Source organism: Hyperolius riggenbachi, chromosome 2 (assembly GCF_040937935.1).
Source record: "Hyperolius riggenbachi isolate aHypRig1 chromosome 2, aHypRig1.pri, whole genome shotgun sequence".
In the NCBI taxonomy this organism is placed as follows: domain Eukaryota; kingdom Metazoa; phylum Chordata; class Amphibia; order Anura; family Hyperoliidae; genus Hyperolius; species Hyperolius riggenbachi.
In genome coordinates this window covers 217,894,129-217,921,689 of record NC_090647.1, presented here as the reverse complement: position 1 = coordinate 217,921,689, position 27,561 = coordinate 217,894,129, and the positions used below count along the sequence as shown (strand labels likewise).

Below are 27,561 nucleotides of genomic sequence, written 5' to 3'. Positions count from 1 at the left end.
AGTTAGACCACTGGATTTGATTTTTAGCACAATAAAGGTTACCTGAGTATAGGAAAAACCAACCGATTAAATTAACTTATTTTAATTTCATTGTCGGATTTTTAGAGCTTAGAATTTCAAATGGGCCCTTCTCAGTTCTCTCTCAGTAAGACTGCTTCATAGAGAAATTCTTGTAAGAGGAATACCTTGTTCTGCCATCTAACAGGGTCCATCATAAATTCTAGCAACGTGCTTGAGCAAATCAGCCATTGACCTGGAACAATATACTTATATATCATTGACTGCTTACGTGTTTTAGGTGAGTAAAAACTCTGATAATGAATTTTCGATCATAATCTGAACTGCCTGCACAGTGTGTAAAGCATTTGAGAGTTATAAGTGGTAGAAGTATTTAATCTCATGACATGTTAGGTGTACAGACATAACTCACTAGCTCACTGTGCTGTTTCTGCATGCTGCACATCTGAGCAGGTTCAGACAATGTTGTTTTTTTGCAGTGTACAATGGTTATTTGGAAAGGATTACTCTTCTATCTTTTTTCCATCCCATTCTCAACCTCCCCCAAATTAAATCCAGGTTTGGCCTGCTGTAATAATTTGAGCTCAAGCGCTGATGCACTAAATTTGTTAGTGTAAAATAAATATTTGTACCTCCCATTTTAAGGGAATGCCATGCCTTAGCTCAACCTCACCGCTCTCTAACAATGCATTAGCAAAGTTTTGAGTTAATTAGCATGTGTTTAGGATTTGCACGAATCAATAAATGCAAAAACTGTGAATACATTGAATCAGTTATAATAAAAGCTTTTTTGCCTGTTCCACATAGCGGTCTTAATGGCTATTTACGGATACCTGACCCAAATCGAAGCTGCCTAAGATGAGTAAAGCGGTATGGTCATATTGGTTTTACATACTTCTCTTCTCTGTGCTTTCCATTTCTTTCTAAGCCTCCCTTGTTTGGGATTTATTATGGAGGCCACAATCGACTAATGCATGACTGCCTAAACAATCAACATCACATGACTAATCAACAATGACAAGATCTGGTAAAGTCTTTGTACCTTTAACAAAGATAAAAGGTGGCTTCACTGGGGAGTCTGAGCTTCTTCATGGCATGCAGGTTTTCACTGTGTGTACCTATGGAACATTAAAAAAACTGATAAGAGACTTAAAGAGCATCTGTTACACTCTCCCCCCACACACTAGGGAATACCTACCTCGGGAGGGGGAAGACTCTGGATCCTACTGAGGCTTTACCATCCCCCATCCTCCTAAGCCTCAGGAAATCCAGTGCTGGAAGCCCCCTGAAATACTGCTGACAAGCTTGTCAGCTGTTGCGCAGGTGCAGTAATGTCTACAATATTTACCTTCCCTGGTCTAGTGCAGTGGGCTCTGGCTGAAAAAGTCGAGCTTGATCGGGTCCGCTCTGCTGCACAGGTGTGAGTCAGCAGTGGCGTAGCTAAGGATGGTGTAGCTAAGGATGCAAGTTTTACATTGGGGGGTCCCAAGCTCTCTATACAAAACAATTGATATGGTGCACTAGGACCTGCCAATGGCAACTACAGTGTCAGAGGTGCAAGAAAGGAATAGGTAGCAGTTTGTTAATGATTATCACTATTCAAAGTATCTATAGAAGTGATTATTATGAGCACAGGACCAATAGAGAGCTAATACTGCAGTTGAAGGAGGGCCCCTCGGGGCCCCTCTGACCCAAGGGCTCCGATGCGGTCGCAACCTCTGCAACCCCTATTGCTACGCCCCTGTGAGTCGGCTATTTCCTCATAAGTCCATTAGGAAAGCCGCTACTGCACCTGTGCAGGATCACAATAGGTAAATAATTGCCTTGTTGATGTTCAGGGGCTGCCATCGCTGGATCCTGGAAGGTAAAGAGGATGGGGGAAGCCTCATTAGGATCCAGAGGCTTCCCCCTCCCAAGGTAAGTATCCCCCAGGGCTTTTTTTTGTTACAGATTTTCCTTTAGGAACTCTTCACAAATCCACTGAACAGACCTGTATATGCAGCAGCGGAAGAGTCAACTCAAGACAAATTTTCTTTGACTTGGATTTCTGCTAATCCTGATTTTGGTAAACCAATTCTAAAAACGTATGGAAAATCCATGGCAATTAAGTGATAAAGGGGGCAGACTGATTACAATTTTTTTTTACTAAATGTTTGCTTAGAATAACTAATACTTAAACCAAGCCAGAAATTTAAATACATTGTAGAATATTTGATGCTCATTTTCGAAAAGGATTGTAGGATGATTAAAGAACTTCTTAGTCAAAACTCTTTGAACATAGAAGACTTCCTCTTTTTTTATTCTTCACATCTATCTCAACAGAAGTATAGTGATGTACATGGCTCATATTTGAATGTTGCAGCAAACTACTACAGTAAGTAATTACTCTGATTGTGTTTATTAACTTCCTATAGAAGATTCTAATTATAATCGGGAGTCATTGCCAACATTTGACTTCCTCTGAAATGTGAAAATGGAACTAGCAGATAAAGTAAATTATGTTGAAAGAAGGGAGAACCATCTCTAATCAGTGAACATGAATCATCTTATACTTAAAGTACAACTGTCACTAGAAAGCTATGGGAATTGTCATACTGACCTATTTCTAAATAAATAATGATTTGCTGGCTACAGCTTTTATCGTATAGCTGTAATATTGTGAGTCACTCTCCAGGGGAAAAAAATATGCATAGACAATGAGAGTCAGAGAATGTCAAGAGAACTGGGGCCTGATTCAGTTGCAAGTACAAAAAATACATCTAAGGCCTCTTGCACACTACATGCGATTCCAATTTTTTATACGATCCAATTTTTTTAATTTCGATTAAAAAAACATAGCAGCATGCAGTACTTTTTAAAATCGGAATCAAAAATAGTATTGCATAAAAAAATCGGAATCGTGTGTAGTGTGCAAAAGAGAAGTCTCGAACATCAAATTTTCAGTTCCGAATCTCAAAAGTCCTACTAAAAATTACAGAGTTGACACAGAGTCGGGTTTGATCCCTAATGGGAAGAAATCACAGTACATTCCAACATTTGAGGAATAAAGGGCTGCTTTTAAATGTCCAGAGTGGTAATGTAAGGGTTATGCCTGCTTCACACTGACAGACCAAATGTGTGGCACACAATTAAATAATATCACTAGAAGTGGGTACAGGTTTTGCTCAGTGCCAGTGCACTCTGTCTGTGCACTATCAGACAGACACTGAGAATATGCTGCAACAGTTCAAACACAATTTAGTGATAATAATAGAGACCCTGGAGCACTATTGTTCTTATAGTGGACACTGGGCACAATGGTGGGTGCCTGTGCGCTGTGGAGTGGGGCACACACACACACACACACACAAAAAAAACAGCAGAAGGATGAAGTAGCCCTCAGAAGGGCTGTTTGGGGTGATTAAACAGAAATCACCTTACCTGGATATCCGGAATCTGGATGAGCACCACTGGTGAATATACACTCACTTAAAGGATTATTAGGAACACCATACTAATATGGTGTTTGACTCCCTTTCACCTTCAGAACTGCCTTAATTCTACGTGGCATCGATTCAACAAGGTGCTGAAAGCATTCTTTAGAAATGTTGGCCCTTATTGATAGGATAGCATCTTGCAGTTGATGGAGATTTGTGGGATGCACATCCAGGGCACGAAGCTCTCATTCCATCACATCCGAAAGATGCTCTTTCGGGTTGAGATCTGGTGACTGTGGGGGCCATTTTAGTACAGTAAACTCATTGTCATGTTCAAGAAACCAATTTGAAATGATTCAAACTTTGTGACGGTGCATAATCCTGCTGGAAGTAGCCATCAGAGCAGAGGATGGGTACATGGTGGTCATGAAGGGATGGACATGCTCAGAAACAATGCTCAGGTAGCCCATGGCATTTAAATGATGCCCATTTGGCACTAAGGGGCCTAAAGTGTGCCAAGAAAACATCCCCCACACCATGACACCACCATAACACCACCACCACCAACAAGGCATGATGGATCCATGTTTTCATTCAGTTTATGCCAAATTCTGACTCTATCGAGACTCATCAGACCAGGCAACATTTTTCCTGTCTTCAACTGTCCAATTTGGGTGAGCTTGTGCAAATTGTAGCCTCTTTTGCCTATTTGTAGTGGAGATGAGTGGTACACGGTGGGGTCTTCTGCTTTTGTAGCCCATCCGCCTCAAGGTTGTGCGTGTTGTGCAGTGGTGGGCCGAAATTTTGAATGTCCGAAAATTTGCATCGAAATTCGCAATTACGCATCGTAATGCGAAATTTCAGAGAAAATCGTAATTAATTTCGAATGTAAAAGTAGTATTTTAAAAGTTTGCGTAATTTTTAGCGTAATTTTCGTGAAATTTTGCATAATTTGGTGCCGACTTTAGAGGTTAATAGCAAAGCCCCTATACATGCTATTGCTACCAAAATTCTGGAAGATACCGGCCGCTGACCTTGTTGTGCCTTGTCACAGACCCTGTAATTAAGGTCTGTCACCATCTGGTAAGCGTACCCACTTTCTATGGTGTTCGTGGTGGTGGACTTGTATGAATAGCGCTGAAGGAGATATATACAATTGTCGAGGACGCTAAACTGAAGTGTTGGACTTTGGCTGCTTATCATATATTTAATTGAATTTTACTGTATACATTTGGTTGCGCTGATATAATTATATATTCAATTTTATAAAAAGACCTTGTCGTTTTTGAGAAACTTGATTTTAAAAATGCAAAGAAAAATGTTTTTTAAACCGTCATTTTTCAAAGTTTAAAAAACATTTTTTACTTGCATTTTTAAAATTGAGTTTCTCAAAAACTAAAAGGTCTTTTTGCAAAATTTGTTTTTTGACTTGTACCTACGATTCTCCTTAACATATGTAGCAATTTTGGTGTCAGTAGCATGTATGGAGGCTTTGCTATTTACTGTTAAAGTCGGCAAGAAATTACACAAAATTTCGAGAAATTTTTAGCAAAATTACTAATGACTACACAAAATCAATTGAATTTGCAAATCGTAATTACGTATAAGCGTAATTGCGAAAATTCACGTGAAATGTTGTGAAATCGTAATTTGTTGATTACAATCATCACTAGTGTTGTGGCTTTACAAATGCTTTGCTGCATGCCTCGGTTGTAATGAGTGGTTATTTTAGTCAACGTTGCTGTTCTATCAGCTTAAATCAGTCGGCCCATTCTCCTCTGACCTCTAGCATCAACAAGGCATTTTCGCCCACAGGACTGCCGCATACTGGATGTTTTTCCCTATTCACACCATTCTTTGTAAGCCCTAGAAATGGTTGTGCTTGAAAATCCCAGTAACTGAGCAGATTGTGAAATACTCAGACCGGCCCGTCTGGCAACAACAACCATGCAACGCTCAAAATTGCTTAAATCGCCTTTCTTTCTCATTCTGACATTCCGTTTGGAGTTCAGGAGAATGTCTTCACCAGGACTCCACCCCTAAATGCATTGAAGCAACTGCCATGTGATTGGTTGATTAGATAATTGAATTAAAGAACAAGCGCCACTCATGCTAACCTAGCAATAAAAAACACATATATAAGTAGATAAATACTACTTCTACTTAAATAAACAATGTATTGTGCTATCCACTTAATGATTCCTGTGAATTTTATAAAGGAAAAGCAGAAAATCCTATTCTAGGCAGTGGCCATCTTGCCAAGCTAATGCTGACATCATATCCTCCCTGACTCTTGTTTTCCACCCTCCCTTCTCTTTCTCATTGTGTATTCATTAGCAGCTCTCCTCCCAGAATCTTTAGACACTCCCACTGAGGTGTATACTAACAACTGCACTGTCTCTTTTTTATTTACACATCCAATCACTGAGTCACCTCAGCCTTGCTTGTAAACACAAGTAATCAGAGGGTTTTTCTGATAAGCAGCTAGATAGGGAAATACATGGAAGAGGAGAAATATACTGTAGATAAAAAGAACTCCCAGCATTCAACTCTTTTGCACTGTTTGGCACTTGGGCCAGTGCTCCTAAAGTATGTGAAAACTACAATCCATAACAGCAGAAAACGTTTTGCAAGTTTTGAATGCAGGATTAGCATCTTTATCACTTAATACACTCAGACCAGTTGCTGTTGAAATTTGATTTTTATGGTGACAATACCGCTTTAATGAGAAATTGAACAAGTGTTCCTAATAATCCTTTAGGTGAGTGTAGTTTGAATGGATCCTTTAGGTAGTCCCTCATATTACATAAAAGTGGTAAGATAGTACAATCAAGATTGTATCATTAGAGGGCACCTTTAGGTGTATAAGTGCTTGCACTTTGTAAACATATCAACACAAAATGTTATGGTATGCAGGGAGTGAGCACTCATGAGGCAAGCAAAAGGTGAATATTAAATGCCTTCATTTGGTCTGCTAGTGGTGATTTTTTTTTACACACACGCACACACTCAGTTGAGCAGCTACCCATGTCTCTGAAGGAGGGGGGGGGCAGGGCAGTGTGTGGGGGCATCATGTCATAAGCTTCCTCCTCCCTTTACAGCAAAATAAAGAAAAGTGCGGCAAAATTCTTCCACAGTGATGTGAGAGACTTATAGATAATTCAACCGATCACATCATTTTTTTTTTTTTTTACAAAATGTTCTTCTCTATCGTGCTTCATTTTTGTTAGTATGCCTGAAGGTGAAAAGTGCCCCAAATGGATACTTACCTCAGTAGTGGGAAGCCTCTGAAAATTTTTTGAGGCTTTCTGTGTTCCTCTCCACCTTGTCGTTCCAGCACTGGCACCTGCTGAAGCCTGTTGACAAGGGCTTGGAGGTCAGCTACATTGCTCAGGCAACTCCCTTCAGCACAGTAGCACAGATCCAAATGGGCTTAGCTTTTTCAACCTAGCCTGAGAAGTGGCAACTTGCTACTGCTCAGGCACAAGTTGTCCTGTGTCTGTGCAATGTTTCCACACTCTTTTGTGTACATGAGAACATCCATGAACCTTCTGAGGGTACCAGTGCGTGATCGGTGGTTGGGACGCAAACATGGGATGAGGAGGCAGGATACAGAGGCTTCCCTCTACCAAGGTAAGTTTCAAAATTTTAAACCTGTGGATCTCACAGGTTTGCTTTAACTACTTAAGGACCATAATGATTGAAATCTATGCCCTGTTTTAGTGGGCCCCTGGCAGAGCGTAGATTTCAATCACTGCCCACAAAACGCATTTGCCATTTACGTCGCTCCCTGCCGATCGTGCCACTCAAACCCGAAGTCTCTCACTGCAGCTCACTGGCTCTGCCTGTCTCTATGACGGCAGAGCCATGTGACCCAGTCAGGAGCCAATTTTATTAGGCCGTGTCTATCAATGTAAGCACCTCTCATTGGCTTACATTGACAGACATGGTCAGTAGCCAATGAAAATGGTTCCTGACCGGCTCACATGACTCTGCCATCATAGAGATGGCAGAGTGGATGTTAGAAGGATCCCGGCGTGCGGCAGTGATGATTTCAGTGGGTATGCATGATGATTCGTTGGGATTTCCGTTGTTATTGTACCAGCGTTCTCTGGTTCTTAAAGGGGCAGAGACCACTGGTACCAGAGTGGATGTTAGAAGGATCCCGGAATGCGGCGGTAATGGCGATTGCAATGGGTATGCGCGATGATTCGTTGGGATTCCATTGTTATTGTACCAGCGATCTCTGGTTCTTAAAGGGGCAGAGACCACTGGTACTTAAGTGGTTAAATAAACAATGACACGGTGGAATCGATTATGGGCTGTTTTACATTTAAAGATTTAAATAATTGTAGAACCTGCTAAAGACCAGAAAATGACCCTGCTGGTGAATCACGGCAGCGAGGGAGCAATTGGTGCAAAGGGGGCTAGAGGAAGCCCCAGGTATGTATAAAACTTTTGTACCCTGTTGTCTATGGTACACTTTGAAAATCGTTTTTATTTTGCCTTTTTAAAATCAATTTTCTCAAAAACTACAAGGTCTTTTTGAAAAATCCCCTATTGAAAAACCTATATGGAGCAATTTTGGCAATAGCATGTACGGAGGCTAGTTATTCACCGCTAAAGCGGACACGAAATTATGCGTAAATTATGTGAAATTATGAATAATTACAATTACAGAGTCAATTAATTATGATTTTTCTGAAGTTTCACATTCCAAATTTGCATTGTAATTGTATAATCACATTGATGTGAAATTTGTGCTCATCACTACTTGTGTGTGTGCACTTAAAAGCACAATCAGATAACTGCTACATCATTAACCTTTAAAGAGGAACTCCAGTGAAAATAATTTAATATAAAAAGGTGCTTAACTTTTACAATAATTATGTATACATGATTTAGTCAGAGTTTGCTCATTGTAAAATCTTTCCTCTCCCAGATTCACATTCTGACATGTATTACATGGTGACATTGTTACTGTGGGCAGATTATGTAGCTGTTCTGGCTTTAACAGACAGCTATAAACAGCCATTTCCTGTGTGTGTCATTGTTACATTGTGGCAGTTTGCCCAGAGTACCGTACGGTACCAGAGCCTCTTGTGGGAGGGGTTTCAGCACAAAATCAGTCATACAGCGCCCCCTGATGGTCTGTTTGTGAAAATCATTATATTTTTCATGTAAAAGTGGGTATCAGCTACTGATTGGGATAAAGTTCAATTCTTGGTCGGAGTTTCTCTTTAAGTACCACTGACTAAAGTCTGTAATGAGTCAGGTTAAGGTCCTAGACCTTTGCAAACATTCTATAAGAAATCCAGGGCAGTATTTCTAGATACATGCTTCAGTGATCCCAAGTCCTGGAGAACCTTAGCAAATCAGCAACCCATTAGCAACCCCCAATTAGCAGCCCCCTGATTCATAACAAATATACAAATCAAGTGTTTTAGCTTAATTCTGATTCAGCTGCTGTATACTAGGTACGGATGTTATTCAGAAACTACTGAAGGTGGAAGATCAGCAAGTGAAGCTGGTAATAAATATTTGATAAATCGATATATATCCTCAATGGCAGTCTTTAGATTTCCTTTAACAATTGCAGTAAGTTATATGTATTTGGAAATATTATACAAAGTGTAAACTTCCAATGTGTAAGAATAAAATCATGTCCTTATGCAGTTTGCACAGATTGCCTTTGAAATGGTTATTTCTTTTTGTCACTTGTCAGGAAAGGTAATTGCTTTTTTTTTGTCATGAGAGGATTACTAATTGTCCATTACACCCAGCTAAAACCTTTTCTATCTCTCTGCAACCTGTTTTAATGTGTGAGAATCTTAACATCTGTCTCAGTAGCAGGGGGTTTACTGCTCATCTAATGTTGTCATAGAAATTCCAGTTGTAATGCTCATATAAGCCAGCAGCAACAGTTAAATAGATAATTTTTATTACAAACAGTTTTATTTAACTCTGATAAAGGTACTTAAGACAGTTATTAGTCATTTATGTCAACTCTTGATGATGATAAAAGCAAACTCGTGGTAGCGGGAAAATCTGCTAATTCAGTACACCAAATCATCATAAATACAAATTAAAATAAATAGAATATTGACAACAAAACCTAAATGGAGCATACCAACCTCAAATACAGTACCGCAAATTACTATCAAAAGAGAATAATTCAGGGTGCTTGTAACGATTGTGGAATTTCTTCCGTGATCAGCGCACAACGCGTGCGCTGATACGGCGGAAATCCTCCACAAGCGTATAATTGCAGGAACCCAGCAAAAGGTGCTACGCACCCGTAGAGGGAAATTCCTGTCGGCAGATGGCGTTGGGGAGTGCAGAGGAACCAATCTTCTGTACCTCCACAAATGCCAGACAGGAATTGTACGAAGTGCAGAACGCAATCGCAAGAGAAGCGATTGCGAATGAGAACGAGCAAAGGGACAGGTTGTATGTGTGTGCACCAAACTAGTCGCCAACCTGCGACGGTGCACACACCACAGCAGATATGAAGTAGGAACGCGATCGCGAGAGGTGCGATCGCCAGATGTGACACAAGGCTACAGCAAGGCAGAGCACGAGAGCAGCAAAGGCACAGCAAATCATACAATGAGGAGACAAAGAAAACAACAAACGCTAACTGAACGCGAACACAGCACTCATTCGCAACAGTGCACGCGTTCATGCGCGGTCTCCACGTGATAAGCACAATAGAGACAAGCATGCCTAACTAACCACTGACAGACAAACATGAAACAGAGGACGCGAGCGCTTGCTTAACGGTTACCTCACTGAGCCTCCAGCAAGCGTTCGTAGCAGACAAGACAGACACACGAAAACAGGAACAAGCGAGAGACAGGATCCACAGCACTAGCGAAAAGAGGCCAGTGTGATCCAGGGAAACAGAACAGAAGGATCCACAGCACTAGCGCAGGATGCTAGCGCGATCCAGGTACAGAGTAACATAACAGAAGGATCCACAGCACTAGCGCAGGATGCTAGTGCAATCCAGGTACAGAGTAGCAGAACAGAAGGATCCACAGCACTAGCGCAGGATGCTAGTGCGATCCAGGAAGGCAGAACAGAAGGATCCACAGCACTAGCGAAAAGAGGCTAGCGCGATCCAAGGAGACAGAACAGAAGGATCCACAGCACTAGCGCAGGATGCTAGTGCGATCCAGGTACAGAGTAACAGAACAGAAGGATCCACAGCACTAGCGCAGGATGCTAGTGCGATCCAGGGAGGCAGAACAGAAGAGATAGCTGGTAGCAACCGCTGCACCAGCTATACTCCAAGAACAGAGATCAAAACGATTTCCTGTCGACCACCGCTGGGACAGGACAATCGCAACAGAACAAACAAAACAGATAAGCAATCCTAACTGCACTAGGGGAACCTGCGTAGCGCAGTTTCAGGAATTACTCTAAGCTGAACTTCAAACAAAGAGTAAGGCTGACACTCCTCCAGGAGTGTTTCACAGGAAGGAATCCTTATGACCAGCCAAGCATTGTGGGAAACACATAGTACTTATAGTACACGCCTCCAATGAATGTGGCCAGGCAATTTGCATGACAACGTATGCAAATTCCTCAGCAAGCACAAGCTGCAAAACTGACAGAAGGTCTCCTTTCCAGAGTCCTGCAGCATGCAAACCTACACAATGGTCAAAAGGCTGCCTGCCTGCGCAGGCAGCTAAGCGGATTCTCACAGTGCTACATTGTAATATACAAACAATTAGTTGATCAATAAGTGATTATTGTTATCTGATCAAAATATTCTCTGTATCCTTAAAATACGCCTGGAGTAAGAGGGATGTGGGGGCTGCCATATTTTGTCTGGCATTGAGCTGTTTTCTTTGGCTGCAGTAGTATCTGCATCATACACCTGAAACAAACCTGTGACTAATCAATCCCCCAGAGACTCGAATAGGCTCCCGGATTGTATGACTTCATGGCCAGATAAACAGGCCTATTTTCACAGTCAACCATCCAATAGTGTTGCAGAACTGAACAAGATGACCTATTAGTAATGCACATGAGGTTTTAAAAAGAAAAAAATGTAGACTTGTAGACTTTTGTAGCTTAAATGTGATGTTGTAATATTACAACACTGGGTCTCTGGGGGCTAGTCAGCTAGGGTCAGTACCTATTCAGTAAGAAGTCCTTAGGCAAGACTTCCTAACACTGTAGGATGGCCCCTTAGTAGCTGCAGCTCTTTAACACTTTGAGACCAACAGGAGAAAAGCTCTGTACAAATGTTAGGATTATTATTATTACCTGCATGCTTGCTCAGGGACTATGGCTAAAAATATAAACGGCAGAAGATCAGCAGGTCAGCTAGGCAATTTATATTGTTCAAAATGAAATAAATATGGCACCCTCCATATCCCTCTCACTCCAGGTCTCCTTTCATTATCAGGTAACTTATAATATTATAGATTGGTACATGGAGGAAGACCAGGCACCATCCCTTCAATCGCTTTATTCAGCGGCTCAGATGTGTTCCATAGAAAGGAATTAATGAAAAGGAATTAATTCTGCATTTTTTTAGATAGAGAGAAAGAGGAAGAGGAAGTGTGTGTGTGTGTGTGTGTGTGTGTGTGTGTGTGTGTGTGTGTGTGTGTGTGTGTGTGTGTGTGTGTGTGTGTGTGTGTGTACAGCCTGTCTGTATTGATTAGGGTATATATCCTACTTTTAATTTGTGCCAAGGGCAAAGATGTCCTTCTCTAATTAACCTATTGCTGACCGCGTCATGCCGATGGGCGTGGCCGTGGAGGGAGCCCCAGGACCGCCTAACACGGTGGCCGATTTTACAAAAAATAGCCTGGTCTTTAAGGGGGTTTAACACTGTGCTCCTCAAGAGGTTAAAGGCTCGCACACACTACATTGTTACCTTAAAGTAAACCTGCAAAGGCAAAAGGAAAATATTTTATACTCACCTGGGGCTTCCTCCAGCCCCATGAGCACCAATGCGTCCCTCGCCGCCCTCCTGAGTACCTCCATTTGTCCACAATCAGCCGGAGGGGCCTTGCATGCGCAGAAGAGCTGACTGGTGTGACTAAACCAGATTACCAGGGCTGAATGCGGCCAAACCCGAGGCACTCAGGATGACAGGGAGGGACGCATCAGTGCTCCTGGGGCTGGAGGAAGCCCTGGGTGAGAATAAAATCTTTTGATTTCGCCATCTCGGGTACCCTGTAAGGAAGAACCGCTATCCCCACCTCTTTGCAGTTTCTAACACAAAAAGGTGAAACCTATGAAAAAATTGTTTTGATCATTGTTATACTTCCTATCTAATAGTAACTGTCATTGCCTTAGATATTACAGAGCTTGGGAATTCTCCTATCCTGACTAAAAAAAATAGGACCATTCTTAGGTTAAATTTCAAGGCTTCACTCCTCTTCTGACAGCTTAATCCCAGAAATAACAGGATTGATTAACCATCTATGGAAAAAGAGATTGCCTTAAGACTTTAAAGTGAAATCATACTATGATTCAAATCCTACTGAGGGGAAGTTTTAAGGGACATAGACATCAACTTGATGTCAGAAAGTGTCTGATTTGCATCCATATCCATCTGTCCTTTTCAGGAACTCATCTAATACATGCTAAATAAAAATGACAAGAATTTCTCATCTATCTATTATTTATTCAAGAAATGTACATTGATGTTTCCTATGGAGAAATAGAAAAAAATAGGGGCTCCCAGTGATAGTAATTGTAGCACAGAGTCTTGTGAAATGTCCCCTTTTAAGCATGCCAGAAGAGTACTATGACTTTTGGTGCATCACAAAACCATCATATTACATTAAGCAGCTACAGCTGACTTTATTCAAACAATATGCACATTGATAACTTGTCTCTTGCATAGCAAATTGAAAGCTCTGGTAAGTGGGCTGAGATATAAAATAATCAAAAAAAGTAAATATTTTCCTGCAACCAATGGGATTACCCATGTAAATTGGCAGACAATAATAAATTAATCCAATAAGGATATATTATAATATCAAGTGTATTGCAGTGGCCCCCTACATTGAGGTAAAAGAGAGTAGGTGGGGCTTCTGCAACATCTGTGATAGCAACACAGCGGTGACCATCTGAAAATAGTTATAGATCTTCCATGCCTGGGTGTGAGGTTTTTATGCAGTATCTTAGTCTATATGTTAAGGAGACACTAAGCCAATGAGTCTATCATGGAGGCAAATCATTGCAGTGCAGGGCCTCAGTGCAGGGCATCCAGCAGGAAGCTAGTGATATTATCTGACACATAACAACTAGGGATGGCCAATGTGTTACATTTTACATAAATGTATGCAGCTTAAACATGAACCAATCAATTGTTAGTAATTTGTTACTGCTTTTGCATTTATTAGTCAATTTTCAGCATATATATTTGTACCAACTCTGAATTATTTGCTTCTCTTTGGCCTTTACTCATCACACATACTGTACAGGTTGCAGGAGCAAAAAAAAAAAAACACAGGGAACAACGGGAATCCAATCTGGTGCAGTAAGTTGCCTATGATGTAGAAGACAAACACAGATTAATTTGTACACACAAGAGTGGGTTGCTACACAAGGCAAACAATTTTGGGGTGGGGTTATAAAACAACAAACAAGGCTACCTGATCCGGAGTGGCTGGGCGGATTAGGTAGCTACCATCAACGCCGCTCTCTGACGCTCTGTGAGTCTGCATGTCCTTTCTTTCACTTTCGTGACCTTTGGGGTCACAATGCTGAAAGGAGAGAGAGAGATTCTCTCCCATCCCAGCATGCAGGAAGGAGGGGAACGGCAGCTGTGGAAAGCCTGCAAGAATGCCCCCGATGGGCATTTTGAGCAGGCAATACTGCTCTCCACCCTTGTTCTCCACAATAGCGATAATCATTGTCGCTAATTTCAGGGGGCTATAGTGCAGAGCTGGTGGGGACCAGACAGCAGTGTGGGGAGGGGGGGGCACAGAGGCATGACATGAGGCAGGAAACATGCCTCTGTGTCCCATCTGCCTCCCTGGCCCATCTGCCCCCCCCCCCCTTCCCCCGCTACATCACCTCGGGTTTTCTTTAAGCAAGATTTTGGCTAGGGAAGTGCCAAAGGTGAAGTATAATAGTTAAAAACAGGTTCAAAAGAAGGTAAGTGTGGGCCCTATCTTCGATGAGATGCCGGGTGATTAGTTCAGACTTTTATTTAGCAATGCACAAAGACTACACATTTCACAACCTATTGCCAAATCTTCAGGTCAATAAAAATTCTGAACTAGCTGTCCCTTTTAGGTGCTCAGAGATCATTATCTTTGAAGACATAGCACTTGTTATTGACCTGAAGAAATGGCTATAGGCCATGAAATGTGGTCTTTGTGTAATTCTGAATACAAAATCTGGTTTCATCACCTATAGCCATTTCTTCAGTTCAATAAAAAGTCTGAACTAATCATTCAACATCTCACTGAAGGTAAAACTACTTTTTAAACTGTTATTAACTATTTTACTTTACTAGAGATGGCCCAAACGGTTCGCCGGCGAACGGTTCGCCGGCAGACGGTTCCTGGCGAACTTTGGTGGTTCGCGTTCGCCAGTGACGCAAACTTTTCTGGAAGTTCGGTTCGCCCCCATAATGCACCATTAGGGTCATTTTTGACCCTCTACTTCACAATCAGCGGGCACATTGTAGCCAATCAGGCTACACTCCCTCCTGGAGCCACTCCCCCCTTATAAAAGGTAGTCATTGCCGGCCATTTTACTCACTTGTGTGCCTGCAGTAAATAGAGAAGGGACAGCTGCTGCTGCTGCTGCAGACTCTCATAGGGAAAGATTAGTTAGGTTCTTGTAGGCTTGTTAGCTTGCTCCTTGCTGATTCTTATTGCTAAAATAGCACCCCACAACAGCTCTTTTGAAAGCTAATCTTGTTATTGTGATCTATTTTTTTTCTGTGTGTCCCACTGACACTTGTGTTGCATAAACCCCCTTGATAATTCATACTGTGTGTGCCACTGCCAGGCCCAGCACATACAGTGACTACCTGTGTGTGTGACAGGTGCACATTGTAATACCCATTACTGCATATACCTACCTACCTGTTGTTCACAGTGCACCCACCTACCTACGTGAGCTGAGCGCCGCAGTATCACTGTGCTTGTCCACTACCTATCTGTGTGTGACAGGTGCACATTGTAATACCCATAACTGCATACACCTACCTACCTGTTGTTTACAGTGCACCACCTACCTACGTGAGGTGAGCGCACGCAGTGTCACTGTGCCTGTCCGCTACCTGTCTGTGTGTAACAGGTGCACATTGTAATACCCATTACTGCATATACCTACCTACCTGTTGTTTACAGTGCACCCACCTACCTACGTGAGCTGAGCGCCGCAGTATCACTGTGCTTGTCCACTACCTATCTGTGTGTGACAGGTGCACATTGTAATACCCATAACTGCATACACCTACCTACCTGTTGTTTACAGTGCACCACCTACCTACGTGAGGTGAGCGCACGCAGTGTCACTGTGCCTGTCCGCTACCTGTCTGTGTGTGACAGGTGCACATTGTAATACCCATCACTGCATATACCTACCTGTTGTGTTAAGTGCACCCACCTCATCACTGCATATACCTACCTGTTGTGTTCAGTGCAACCACCTACCTACGTGAGTACAAGCAGGGTGATATACCACTCCGTGCATACCTGTTAACTGCACCTTTGTGACTGCACATTGTATTAGTCAAGTCAGTGCATACATTTCACTTCCTCCCCCCCAATATGGACAAAACAAAAGGCAGAGGCAGGCCACCTGGCAGGTCTGTTCAAGGTTGCACTGTCATGATTTTGTGCGGCCCTCGACCAAAGTACAGTGTTCAGAAGAAGACACGTGCCATCAACCCCCAATATTGTCAGGATGTAGTTGACAATTTAACACAGAACACTTCATCTTTCTCAGCTTCCGCATGGAAGCGTGACATATTTTCCTCCACCTGCTCTGATTCTGGCACCCCACTTAACAATCAGTCGGCCGCCAACACCAAAGTGCCATCACCCCAGAGCTCAGCGGTGTGGACATTTTTGTGTGTGTCTGCCTCAGATGAGAGCAGTGCCATCTGTACTCTCTGCCCCCAAAAATTGAGCCGTGGAAAGACCAAGACCCGCGTAGGGACAACTACCTTATTTCTAGTTTTCAAAGTTCGCCTCCCCATTGAAGTCTATTGGGGTTCGCAAAAGTTTGCGCGAACCGAACTTTCGCGAACCCGGAGGTTTGGACCATCTCTATACTTTACTTTGGGCGCCCCCCCTAGACAAAGTCTTGCTTACGATCACATACAGTTTAGGGAGCTTTGTGGATTACAGTGTGTGTCTTTCTTTCATAAATAAAATGCATTTTTCTGATTTGCTCTGATGCAGGATTATAGGCAATCTACAACTTTACTTTATCTCTTAGACCTGATTCACACTGCATGTATGAGAAAACTGATCAGGTGAAAACTGCCCCGTTTTCCATTTAAATGGATATAATTTACAGTGAGCATCAGTTTTTCATCTATATCCAGTGCTTCTATGACATCCTTTAGGTACCTGCCGCTGGCACCACCGTTTGGGCTCCTGCACCAAATAAATGTGGGTATACCAATCCTAGAGCCCTAGCAGAAGCATCAGGCTCTCATTCGTTTGCAACAGACTAATGAGAAGCCTCCTTGGGGAGGAACAATTCCCATTGGTCTATTGTAAACTTATGGGAGCCTGACGCTTCTGCTGTGGCTCCGGGACCAGTATACCATCATTTTTTTCTGTGCAGGGACCTTAATGGACAGCGGCAGCATCGGCAGAGAAACCCAAATGGTTGGTTGCAGGTGAGTATTTTCAAAAACACGGGTGAAGAGCAGCCTACTGAGAACGGACACCATCAGCTGTCATGGGGTAGCTCTGATACTGTTGACTTCCGTCACCATCCGTCGCATCCGCTTGATCCACAAAAATCATTCAGGACCAAAACTTTCACTCTGTCCATTACAAATGGACTGATATGAACAGATCCTATTGATTAGCATAGGATCCATTTGCACCTGTTCCATTTATTTTGCTAAATGGAATGTTTTTTAGGACAGTGTGAACTGAGACTCAGTGGTTTCACTTATCAGATATTCTCACTTACTTCCTGTCTTTTGAAATTCTCCCAGGAGAAAGTAGCTTGCTTATTTTACCTGTCCCCTCCCCTCCTTGGTAACCTTGCACTTATGGTAAAGATTTTGAAAAAAAGAGTGTGAGAGGCAGATTATGTCATTTTCAGAATTTACAGAAAGCATTATTTGAGTAAATTCCAGTTAAACAGAGGCAATACATTCTGCAGCTCTGTACAGTAAGGGTAAGCTGCAATTAGCATTTTGTTAAACAAAGCAATTCAGCTATGCATAATATGATAGAGATGAGATAAAGTGAAGGAAAGTTTAGTTCAGGTTTAATTTGAGAACTGGGGGCTATAATAACTGAAGTGGTTAACAGATAATTAATTGTGCAAACGTATTGCACTGTTTAATGAACTGAGTTATGAAATAGCTCCGTGAAGCAGACATACAATACAGTGAGAACAAATTAAGTAGTGGATTTATGCAGTTTAAAAAGTAAATTCTTAAAATGTCTTTCTATTAGTCATGCATTCTATGGATTTCTTCTTGCAAATACTTTATACAGGTCTATTTATTTCCATGCCTGTCTTTGGAAAAATGAGCTATATTCAACTTCTGTAAAAATAATAAAAAAGAAAATCTTTTCTATTGTTACACAGTAGTCTTTACTGGGAATGCCATTTCTACAGAAGGAAACTGATCTTTAATTTATAAAGTAACTGACATTTTTTGCACCACCTCAAGGTTTACCTTAAGCATTCTCCTAGGCTAAAATACACATATCTGGAAATTCAGGAGCTTATTTCAGTTAAACCATAGCCCAATTTAAAAGAAAATCAAAATGCGGTTGTCTCTCAAGCACTCAATTATGTATTAAGTTCACTGACAGTTATCTTGGATTGCACAGATGAAATTTGTATGACTTTGCTTCTTATATCAAGCAGTTAAAACGTGTGTGCAATTATGGCTAATAAGCCATGGTGTGCATCTTCTATATGTAAAACATATATCTGATTAGCTTATTGTCCAGAGCAGAAATCCAGATCCAGAGGTAGCGCCATACAGATATCAAACACAATCAAAGTCCACTTGGATGCAACAGTCTATGTATCAAAGTCGCATATGCTGCTCTGCATAAGTTATTCCTTCAATCTTGAAATTGCTGTCATCTAGTTTCAGACAAAGAATAGCCTCCACCACACCCTTAGAATAGGACTCACCGTCCACTGAGACCCACTGGCGAGTCAGATGCAGCCTTGTGACCGTTATTGAGTCGTCCCCTACCTCCCTGGCAGCTTCCTGAACGTCTTCACCGTATAATCCTCATTCAGCATAATAAATCATGTTCTCAATAAAAATACTCAACATAGTGTAAAACCGTTTCACGTTTAGGCTACTTGCACACCAAGACGTTGCGTTAGGTGCTACGTTAAGGTCGCATAACGTGCACCTAACACAACGTATGGTGCTGCAAGAGCCGACGGTAGAGTGAGCCGCGTTAGGCGGCTCGATTCCTATAATGTCTCCCAGAGTGGCGCTGATTGGCCAGCGGGTCCACGTGATGCGGAGCGAGACACTCCGCATCACGTGGTCCCGCCGGCCAATCAGCGCCCGCCAGTGCAGTGAATATTAAGTAGCCATGTGCGCGGCTACTGTAGCTGGCTCTCCCCGCCTCCTCTCCGCCCCCCACTGCGCATGTGCAAACAGTCTAACGCGGCTATAGCCGCTCCAACGCCGTAGCATGCTGCACTTTGCGGAGAACGTGCAGCGTTACATGTAACGCAACGTGGGCTGTGTGAACAGCCCACTTGTGTTACATTGCTGTGCGTTGGGGGAGCGTTACAGGCGCACTAACGTGCGCCTGTAACGTCTTGGTGTGTAAGCAGCCTTATTACTTATAAAATCATATTGCACTCACGTTTTCAGATTCAGTAAGATCGCATAGAGTTTTTATAATGGGCTCTCCCCCGTCTCGCTGGCCATGGGCAGGCTTTGCCTAGTGGTTCCATGCGCTGCGCCGCTGAAGTGCACACCTCCGCCAAACACCTCTCACGTGGGACACCAGCAGCTCTGGGACCTTCTCGTGCTCAGTCTTGCTTTAGTGTTTAGGCTCCGTCCTGGAGACGGTTTTACACTATGTTAAGTATTTTTATTGAGGATGTGATGTATTGTGCTGAATGAGGATTATATGGTGAAGACATCAGGAAGCTGCCAGGGAGGTGGGGGACGACTCAAAAAAAGGTCACAAGGCTGCATCTGACCCGCCAGTGGGCTTCAGTGGACGGTGAGTCCTATTCTAAGGGTGTGGTGGAGGTTATTCTTTGTCTGAAATTAGATGACAGCAATTTGAAGATTGAAGGACTAACTTATGCAGAGCAGCATATGCAACTCTGATACATAGACTGTTGCATCCAAGTGGACTTTGATTGTGTTTGATATCTGTGTGGCGCTACCTCTGAATCTGTAAGATACACATTACATGTTTCTGCTATGGACAATAAGCTAATCAGATATATGTTTTACATTACTATAGAAGATGCACACCATGGCTTATTAGCCATAATTGCACACGCATTTTAACTGCTTGATATAAGAAGCAAAGTCGTACAAATTTCATCTGTGCAATCCAAGATAACTGTCAGTGAACTTAATACATGATCGAGTGCTTGAGAGACAACCGCATTTTGATTTTCTTTAAAATTGGGCTATGGTTTAATTGAAATAAGCTCCTGAATTTCCAGATATGTGTATTTTAGCCTAGGAGAACGCTTAAAGTGAACCTCCAGAGTAAAAATCTACTCAGCAGAACTGAAAAGGCTTGGTGATTCTTTAACAGTTTCACAGCATCAGAACTTTGTTTTTCCTACCAAAGCATCATTTTTAGCTGCATTTTTAGCTAAGCTCCACCCATCAAAGAAAATTGCCTGGTTTTTTTTTCCCTGATGTTGTGCAAAGCATGATGGGATTTCATATGTTGTTATTCACATTGCCTAGCAACTGGGAGGGATGATCAGCTCACAGGACAGTTGGAACTGTGTCTCATGCTCCCTGTCACCTCCTTTCAACCAAAACGATGGCTGCTGAAATCAAACATTTACCTGTTCTTTTAAAACAGGGTGGGTACAAGATTATATTACCTATCTATTTTAATTAACATAACTAATTTAACTTAATAACAGTATGTTTGTTTAGGCTGAAGTTCCTCTTTAAGGTAAACCTCGAGGTGGTGCAAAAAAATTCAGTTACTGTATACATTAAAGATCAGTTTCCTTCTGTAGAAATGGCATCCCAGTAAGGTTAGTGTGTGTTTAATATTAGTCTTGGGCTTTGGAAGACACAGATTTAAAGTGAAACACCAGACAAAATGTTTTTTGTAGTAGTTTAGAATAATGAGAATTTCATGGGTCTTTACTTCTGGCAGTGTCTTCAGTGAGATTTCGCTTCACTTTCTGCTCTTGATGACTTTGTCAGTGAGACAATTAGTAGGTGAATTCTCTCTCTAGAAGTTAAGTTAAATGGAACCTGAGGTGAGAGGGATATGGAGGCTGCCATATTTATTTCCTTTTAAACAATGCCGGTTGCTTGGCATTCTTCCTCATCCGGTGTCTCTAATACTTTTAGCCACACACCTTGAACAAGCATGCTGCAGATCAGGTTTTCTGACTCGGCTGACTCAGGTTTTAGTGGATTAGCCATATGTTTGTTCCAGGGTTTTGACTCAGACACTTTTTATGTTGGAAAATCAACAGGGCTGCCAGGCAGCTGGCATTGTTTACACGGAAATAAATATGGCAGCCTCCATATCCCTCTAACCTCGGGTTAAGCCCCATCCACTATAATTTTGCACCATTGTTATCAACATATATTTTGCAATGTAAAAGTGTGAAATATATGTGTACACATACATAAGAGAAGAACATTTCTCCAAAATTAAAATGCACAGTAAATTACTTTTTCTACTATGTTCGTGTTGCTTACAGTAGACAGTAAAAATATGACTTATCTGACAGGTTAAGGATTAGTCATTCTCCTCATGGGGGATTCTCAATACCTCTTTATTCTTTACAAAAGCAATTCCTGCAAAGGATCTGTACAGATGTCAGCAGGCCTCCCTATGACTTTTCACACTATTTTTTTCTGGAAAAAAAGAGAGAAACATGAGTCCGGCACTGCAGTGCAATTGGAGTTTAATTAGCAGTGGCACAGGTACAAGCACATGCAAACAGTGGAGCTGCACAAGCAGGGAATCCCCTGAGATCCATGAAGAGATGGACTAGTCCAAAATCTGCCAGATCTTTACTGCCTACTGTAAGTGGCAGGAACATAAGAGATAAGTAATTTACTGTGCATTTTAATTTGGGAGAAATTTGGTTCTCATAAGCATCTGTACACAAGTATTTCAAATCTTGCAATTGTTCACAATAGTTTTCAAAGAGTTAAGAAAAGGAGAGTCAACGCTCCACTGAACTATGGGAGACAGTGCTGGACCCCAGGCAGCCAAGCCCAATGGAGATGAATCAAAAAAAGTAAGGGATGGTCCGCAACAATGTCTCTTAAAAAACACTCAATATTTATTTAGGACATATTCTCAAAGCAGTAAAAAGTACAAAGCTGACATGTTTCGGGCCATTCAGCCTTTACTCATAGCTTTTTTGAGAGACATCCTTGTGGACCATACCTTACTTTTTTTAGTCTTAAAAGAGGGCCTGTAGGAAAAAACAATGTAATGGATGAAACTGTTTTTTTTTTTTTTTACAATATTCATTTGTAAATGGTTTAGTCCATTTTTTTCAATCTTTGGTCATTGTAACATCTTTCCTCACCCCAATTTACATTCTGAAATTTATCACAGATGGCAACATTTTAAGCCATCTCAGGTGTAGCTCTGCTGAATGTTTGTTTCTGAGAATTCTGAGGCCAGTGAAAATAGTGCCTGGTTTCCCAAAATGATCTCAGAGGAGAATTCTGCATAGCTAATCAGTCTAAGCTAAGCATCACTGGAATATGATATGTCTGCTATGAAAGCAGGCAGATTTATTGCAGGATTTTTGATCAGCTCTAACAAAAAAATGTTTTTCTTTAAAGGGTATTACGCTGTTGCATATCTTTTAGAGCAGAGAAGACGTCTTGAGTTCAGGTCCATTTGAAGTAATTTTTATAAACCACTCATCACTCGACTCAAATTACATTTAAGGTGAGGGCAATATACTGTCTTCATAACTCTATTTAACCACTTGCCGACTGCCTACTGCATATTAGAGGCAGCAAAGTGGCAGCCCCAGGACCACGTAACGCAGAATGGCGTCGGGTCCTGGGGCACTGTTTTGCCGGGGATCACGTGCTGGGATGCGCGCACATCCGACGCCAATAGGCTCCGCCCACCCGCGACGTCAACCCGTCGGCCAATCGGAAGCGCCGGCAGGTTGTTAACCCGACGATCGCCGCATAGGAAGCGTATAATACGCTTTGTAATGTTTACAAAGTGTATTATACAGGCTGCCTCCTGCCCTGGTGGTCCCAGTGTCCAAAGGGACCACCAGGGCAGGCTGCAGCCACCCTAGTCTGCACCCAAACACACTGATCTGCCCCCCCTGCCCCCTGATCGCCCACAGCATCCCTCAGACCCCCCCCTGCCCACCCCCAGACCACTGTTTGCACCCAATCACCCCCCTAATCACCCATCAATCACTCCCTGTCACTATCTGTCAACGCTATTTATTTTTTTAGTCCCTAAACATCCCCCTGGGGACTCCTGATCACCCCCCACCCCTCAGATTCTCCCCAGACCCCCCCCCCCCCCCGTGTACTGTATGCATCTATCCCCCCTGATCACCTGTCAATCACCTGCCAATCACCCATCAATCACCCATCAATCACCCCCTGTCACTGCCACCCATCAATCAGCCCCTAACCTGCCCCTTGCGGGCAATCCGATCACCCACCCACACCATTAGATCGCCTGCAGACCTGACGTCAGATCACCTCCCAAGTGCACTGTTTACATCTGTTCTCTCCTCTAAACACCCACTAATTATCCATCAATCACCCCCTATCACCACCTGTCACTGTTACCCATCAGATTAGACCCTAATCTGCCCCTTGCGGGCACCCAATCAGGATTTCCCTCAGACCCCCCCTTATCAATTCGCCAGTGCATTATTTACATCTGTTCTTCCCTGTAATAACCCACTGATCACCTGTCAATAACCTATCAATCACCCCCTGTCAGTGCCACCCACCAATCACTCCCTGTCACTGCCACCCATCAATCAGCCCCTAACCTGCCCCTTGCGGGCAATCTGATCACACACCCACACCATTAGATCGCTTGCAGACCCGACATCAGATCACCTCCCAAGTGCACTGTTTACATCTGTTCTCTCCTCTAAACACCCACTAATTACCCATCAATCACCCCCTATCACCACCTGTCACTGTTACCCATCAGATTAGACCCTAATCTACCCCTTGCGGGCACCCAATCACCTGCCCACACGCTCAGATTGCCCTCAGACCCCCCTTATCAATGTGCCAGTGCATTATTTACATCTGTTCTTCCCTGTAATAACCCACTGATCACCTGTCAATGACCTATCAATCACCCCCCGTCACTGCCACCCATCAATCACCCCCTGTCACTGCCACCCATCAATCAGCCCCTAACCTGCCCCTTGCGGGCAATCTGATCACCCACACCATTAGATCGCCTGCAGACCCGACGTCAGATCACCTCCCAAGTGCACTGTTTACATCTGTTCTCTCCTCTAAACACCCACTAATTACCCATCAATCACCCCCTGTCACCACCTGTCACTGCTACCCATCAGATTAGACCCCTATCTGCCCCTAGGGCACCCAATCACCCGCCCACACCCTCAGAACGCCCTCAGACCCCAGCCCTGATCACCTCGCCAGTGCATTGCTTGCATCTATTCCCCCCACTAATCACACCTTGAGACACCCATCAATCACCTCCTGTCACCACCTGTCACCCCCTAACACACCTACCCATCAAATCAGGCCCTAATTTGCCCTGTGTGGGCTCCTGATCACTTGGCCAAACCCTCAGATCCCCCTCAGACCCCCTTCCGATCACCTCCCCAGTGCATTGATTGCATCTATTTTCCCCTCTAACCACCCCCTGAGACACCCATCAATCACCTCCTGTCACCCCCCCTAGCACTCCTATCCATCAGATCAGGCCCAATACAACCTGTCATGTAAGAGGCCACCCTGCTTATGACCGGTTCCACAAAATTCGCCCCCTCATAGACCACCTGCCGTCAAAATTTGCAGATGCTTATACCCCTGAACAGTCATTTTGAGACATTTGGTTTCCAGACTACTCACGGTTTTGGGCCCGTAAAATGCCAGGGCAGTATAGGAACTCCACAAGTGACCCCTTTTTAGAAAAAAGACACCCCAAGGTATTCTGTTAGGTGTATGAAGCGTTCATAGAAGATTTTATTTTTTGTCAAAAGTTAGCGGAAATTGATTTTCATTGTTTTTTTCACAAAGTTTAATTTTCAGTAACTTGTGAAAAAAAATAAGATCTTCTATGAACTCACCATACACCTAACGGAATACCTTGGGGTGTCTTCTTTCTAAAATGGGGTCACTTGTGGCGTTCCTATACTGCCCTGGCATTTTAGGGGCCCTAAACCGTGAGGAGTAGTCTAGAAAACAAATGCCTCAAAATGACCCGTGAATAGGACGTTGGGCCCCTTAGCGCACCTAGGCTGCAAAAAAGTGTCACACATGTCGTATCGCTGTACTCAGGAGAAGTAGTATAATGTATTTTGGGGTGTATTTTTACACATACCCATGCTGGGTGGAAGAAATCTCTCTGCAAATGGACAATTGTGTGTAAAAAAGATCTAATATATGTCATTTACAGAGATATTTCTCCCACCCAGCATGGGTATATGTAAAAATACACCACAAAACACATTATACTACTTCTTCTGAGCACGGCAGTACCACATTTGCGCTAAGGGGCCCAAAGTCCAATGAGTACCTTTAGGATTTCACAGGTAATTTTGCGACATTTGGGTTCAAGACTACTCCTCACGGTTTAGGGCCCCTAAAATGCCAGGGCAGTATAGGAACCCCACAAGTGACCCCATTTTAGAAAGAAGACACCCCAAGGTATTCCGTTAGGTGTATGACGAGTTCATAGAAGATTTAATTTTTGTCATAAGTTAGCGGAAATTGATTTGTATTGTTTTTTTTTTCACAAAGTGTCAATTTCCGCTAACTTGTGACAAAAAAAAATCTTCTATGAAATCACCATACTCCTAACAGAATACCTTGGGGTGTCTTCTTTCTAAAATGGGGTCACTTGTGGGGTTCCTATACTGCCCTGGCATTTTAGGGGCCCTAAACCGTGAGGAGTAGTCTAGAATCCAAATGCCTCAAAATGACCTGTGAATAGGACGTTAGGCCCCTTAGTGCACCTAGTGCACCTAGGTTGCAAAAAAGTGTCACACATGTGGTATCGCCGTACTCAGAAGAAGTAGTATAATGTGTTTTGGGGTGTATTTTTACACAAACCCATGCTGGGTGGGAGAAATATCTCTGTAAATAGACAATTGTGTGTAAAAAAAATAAAAAAATTGTCATTTACAGAGATATTTCTCCCACCCAGCATGGGTATGTGTAAAAATACACCACAAAACACATTATACTACTTCTCCTGAGTACGGCAATACCACATGTGTGGCACTTTTTTGCAGCCTAACTGCGCTAAGGGGCCCAAAGTCCAATGAGCACCTTTAGGCTTTACATGAGTGCTTACAAATTAGCACCCCCCAAAATGCGAGGACAGTAAACACACCCCACAAATGACCCCATTTTGGAAAGTAGACACTTCAAGGTATTCAGAGAGGAGCATAGTGAGTCCATGGCAGATTTCATTTTTATTTGTCGCAAGTTAGAAGAAATGGAAACTTTTTTTTCCCTTTTTTTTTGTCACAAAGGGCTCGATTCACAAAGCGGTGATAACCCAGTTATCACGCCTAAAAGACTTTAGGCGTGATAACCTTTGCACCACTGAGTTATCACCGATTTTTGCTCTAACTCGCGCGAAGTTTCCGCGCGTACGCGCGTACCTGCGCGCGCAAAGTCCCATAGGGCTTAATGGGAGCTTCGCGCGAAGCGGGGACGCTGCGCGCGCGCGTGCGCGGTTGCGCGCGCAACACTTTGCGCGCGGAAAATTCGCGCGAGTTGCTTCTTATCATGCCTAAAGTGAGTTTAGGCGTGATAAGGGGCTTTTCACTGGCGTGCAAACACTTTGCACCGCTTTGTGAATCAAGCCCAAAGTGTCAATTTCCGCTAACTTGTGACAAAAAATAAAATCTTCTATGAACTCACCATGCCTCTCAGTGAATACTTTGGGATGTCTTCTTTCCAAAATGGGGTCATTTGGGGGGTATTTATACTATCCTGGAATTTTAGCACCTCATGAAACATGACAGGTGCTCAGAAAAGTCGGACATGCTTCAAAATGGGAAAATTCACTTTTTGCACCATAGTTTGTAAGCTCTATAACTTTTACCCAAAGCAATAACTATACACTAAATGTTTTTTTTTATCAAAGACATGTAGCAGAATAACTTTCACGCTCAAATGTATAGGCAATTTTACTTTATTTGAAAAATGTCAGCACAAAAAGTAAAAAAAGGTATTTTTTTGACAAAACATGCGGCATTTCCCTAAGGCTGCTGAGACCCTGCCAATGTGTGTTGATGTATTTGCCGAGCAGCAGATGGTCAGTGTTCATCACATTTGTAGAAATAGAGTACAAACACTCTTTTCTCCTTTTTTATGTTGTGCTAAACCCTTAATTGTATAATAGTTAAGTGCATTCTGACCAGAACACCATAAAGAGAGCTTTTAATTCACTCATATTCATTGACTGCGCTGCTTACAGTTTGCCAGACGCTTCCTCTCCTTAGAACACCTGTATTTACTTGATATGAATTTAGATCTGAAAGCTTAATTGGCATCATG

The 27,561-nt window shown here is 42.7% G+C and overlaps 1 protein-coding gene across 5 annotated transcripts in view; it reads left to right on the top strand.

The window, feature by feature from the left end:
* GABRG3 (gamma-aminobutyric acid type A receptor subunit gamma3) overlaps positions 1–27,561 on the top strand; it is a 554,105-nt gene that overhangs the window by 184,238 nt on the left and 342,306 nt on the right. The window lies entirely within an intron of this gene.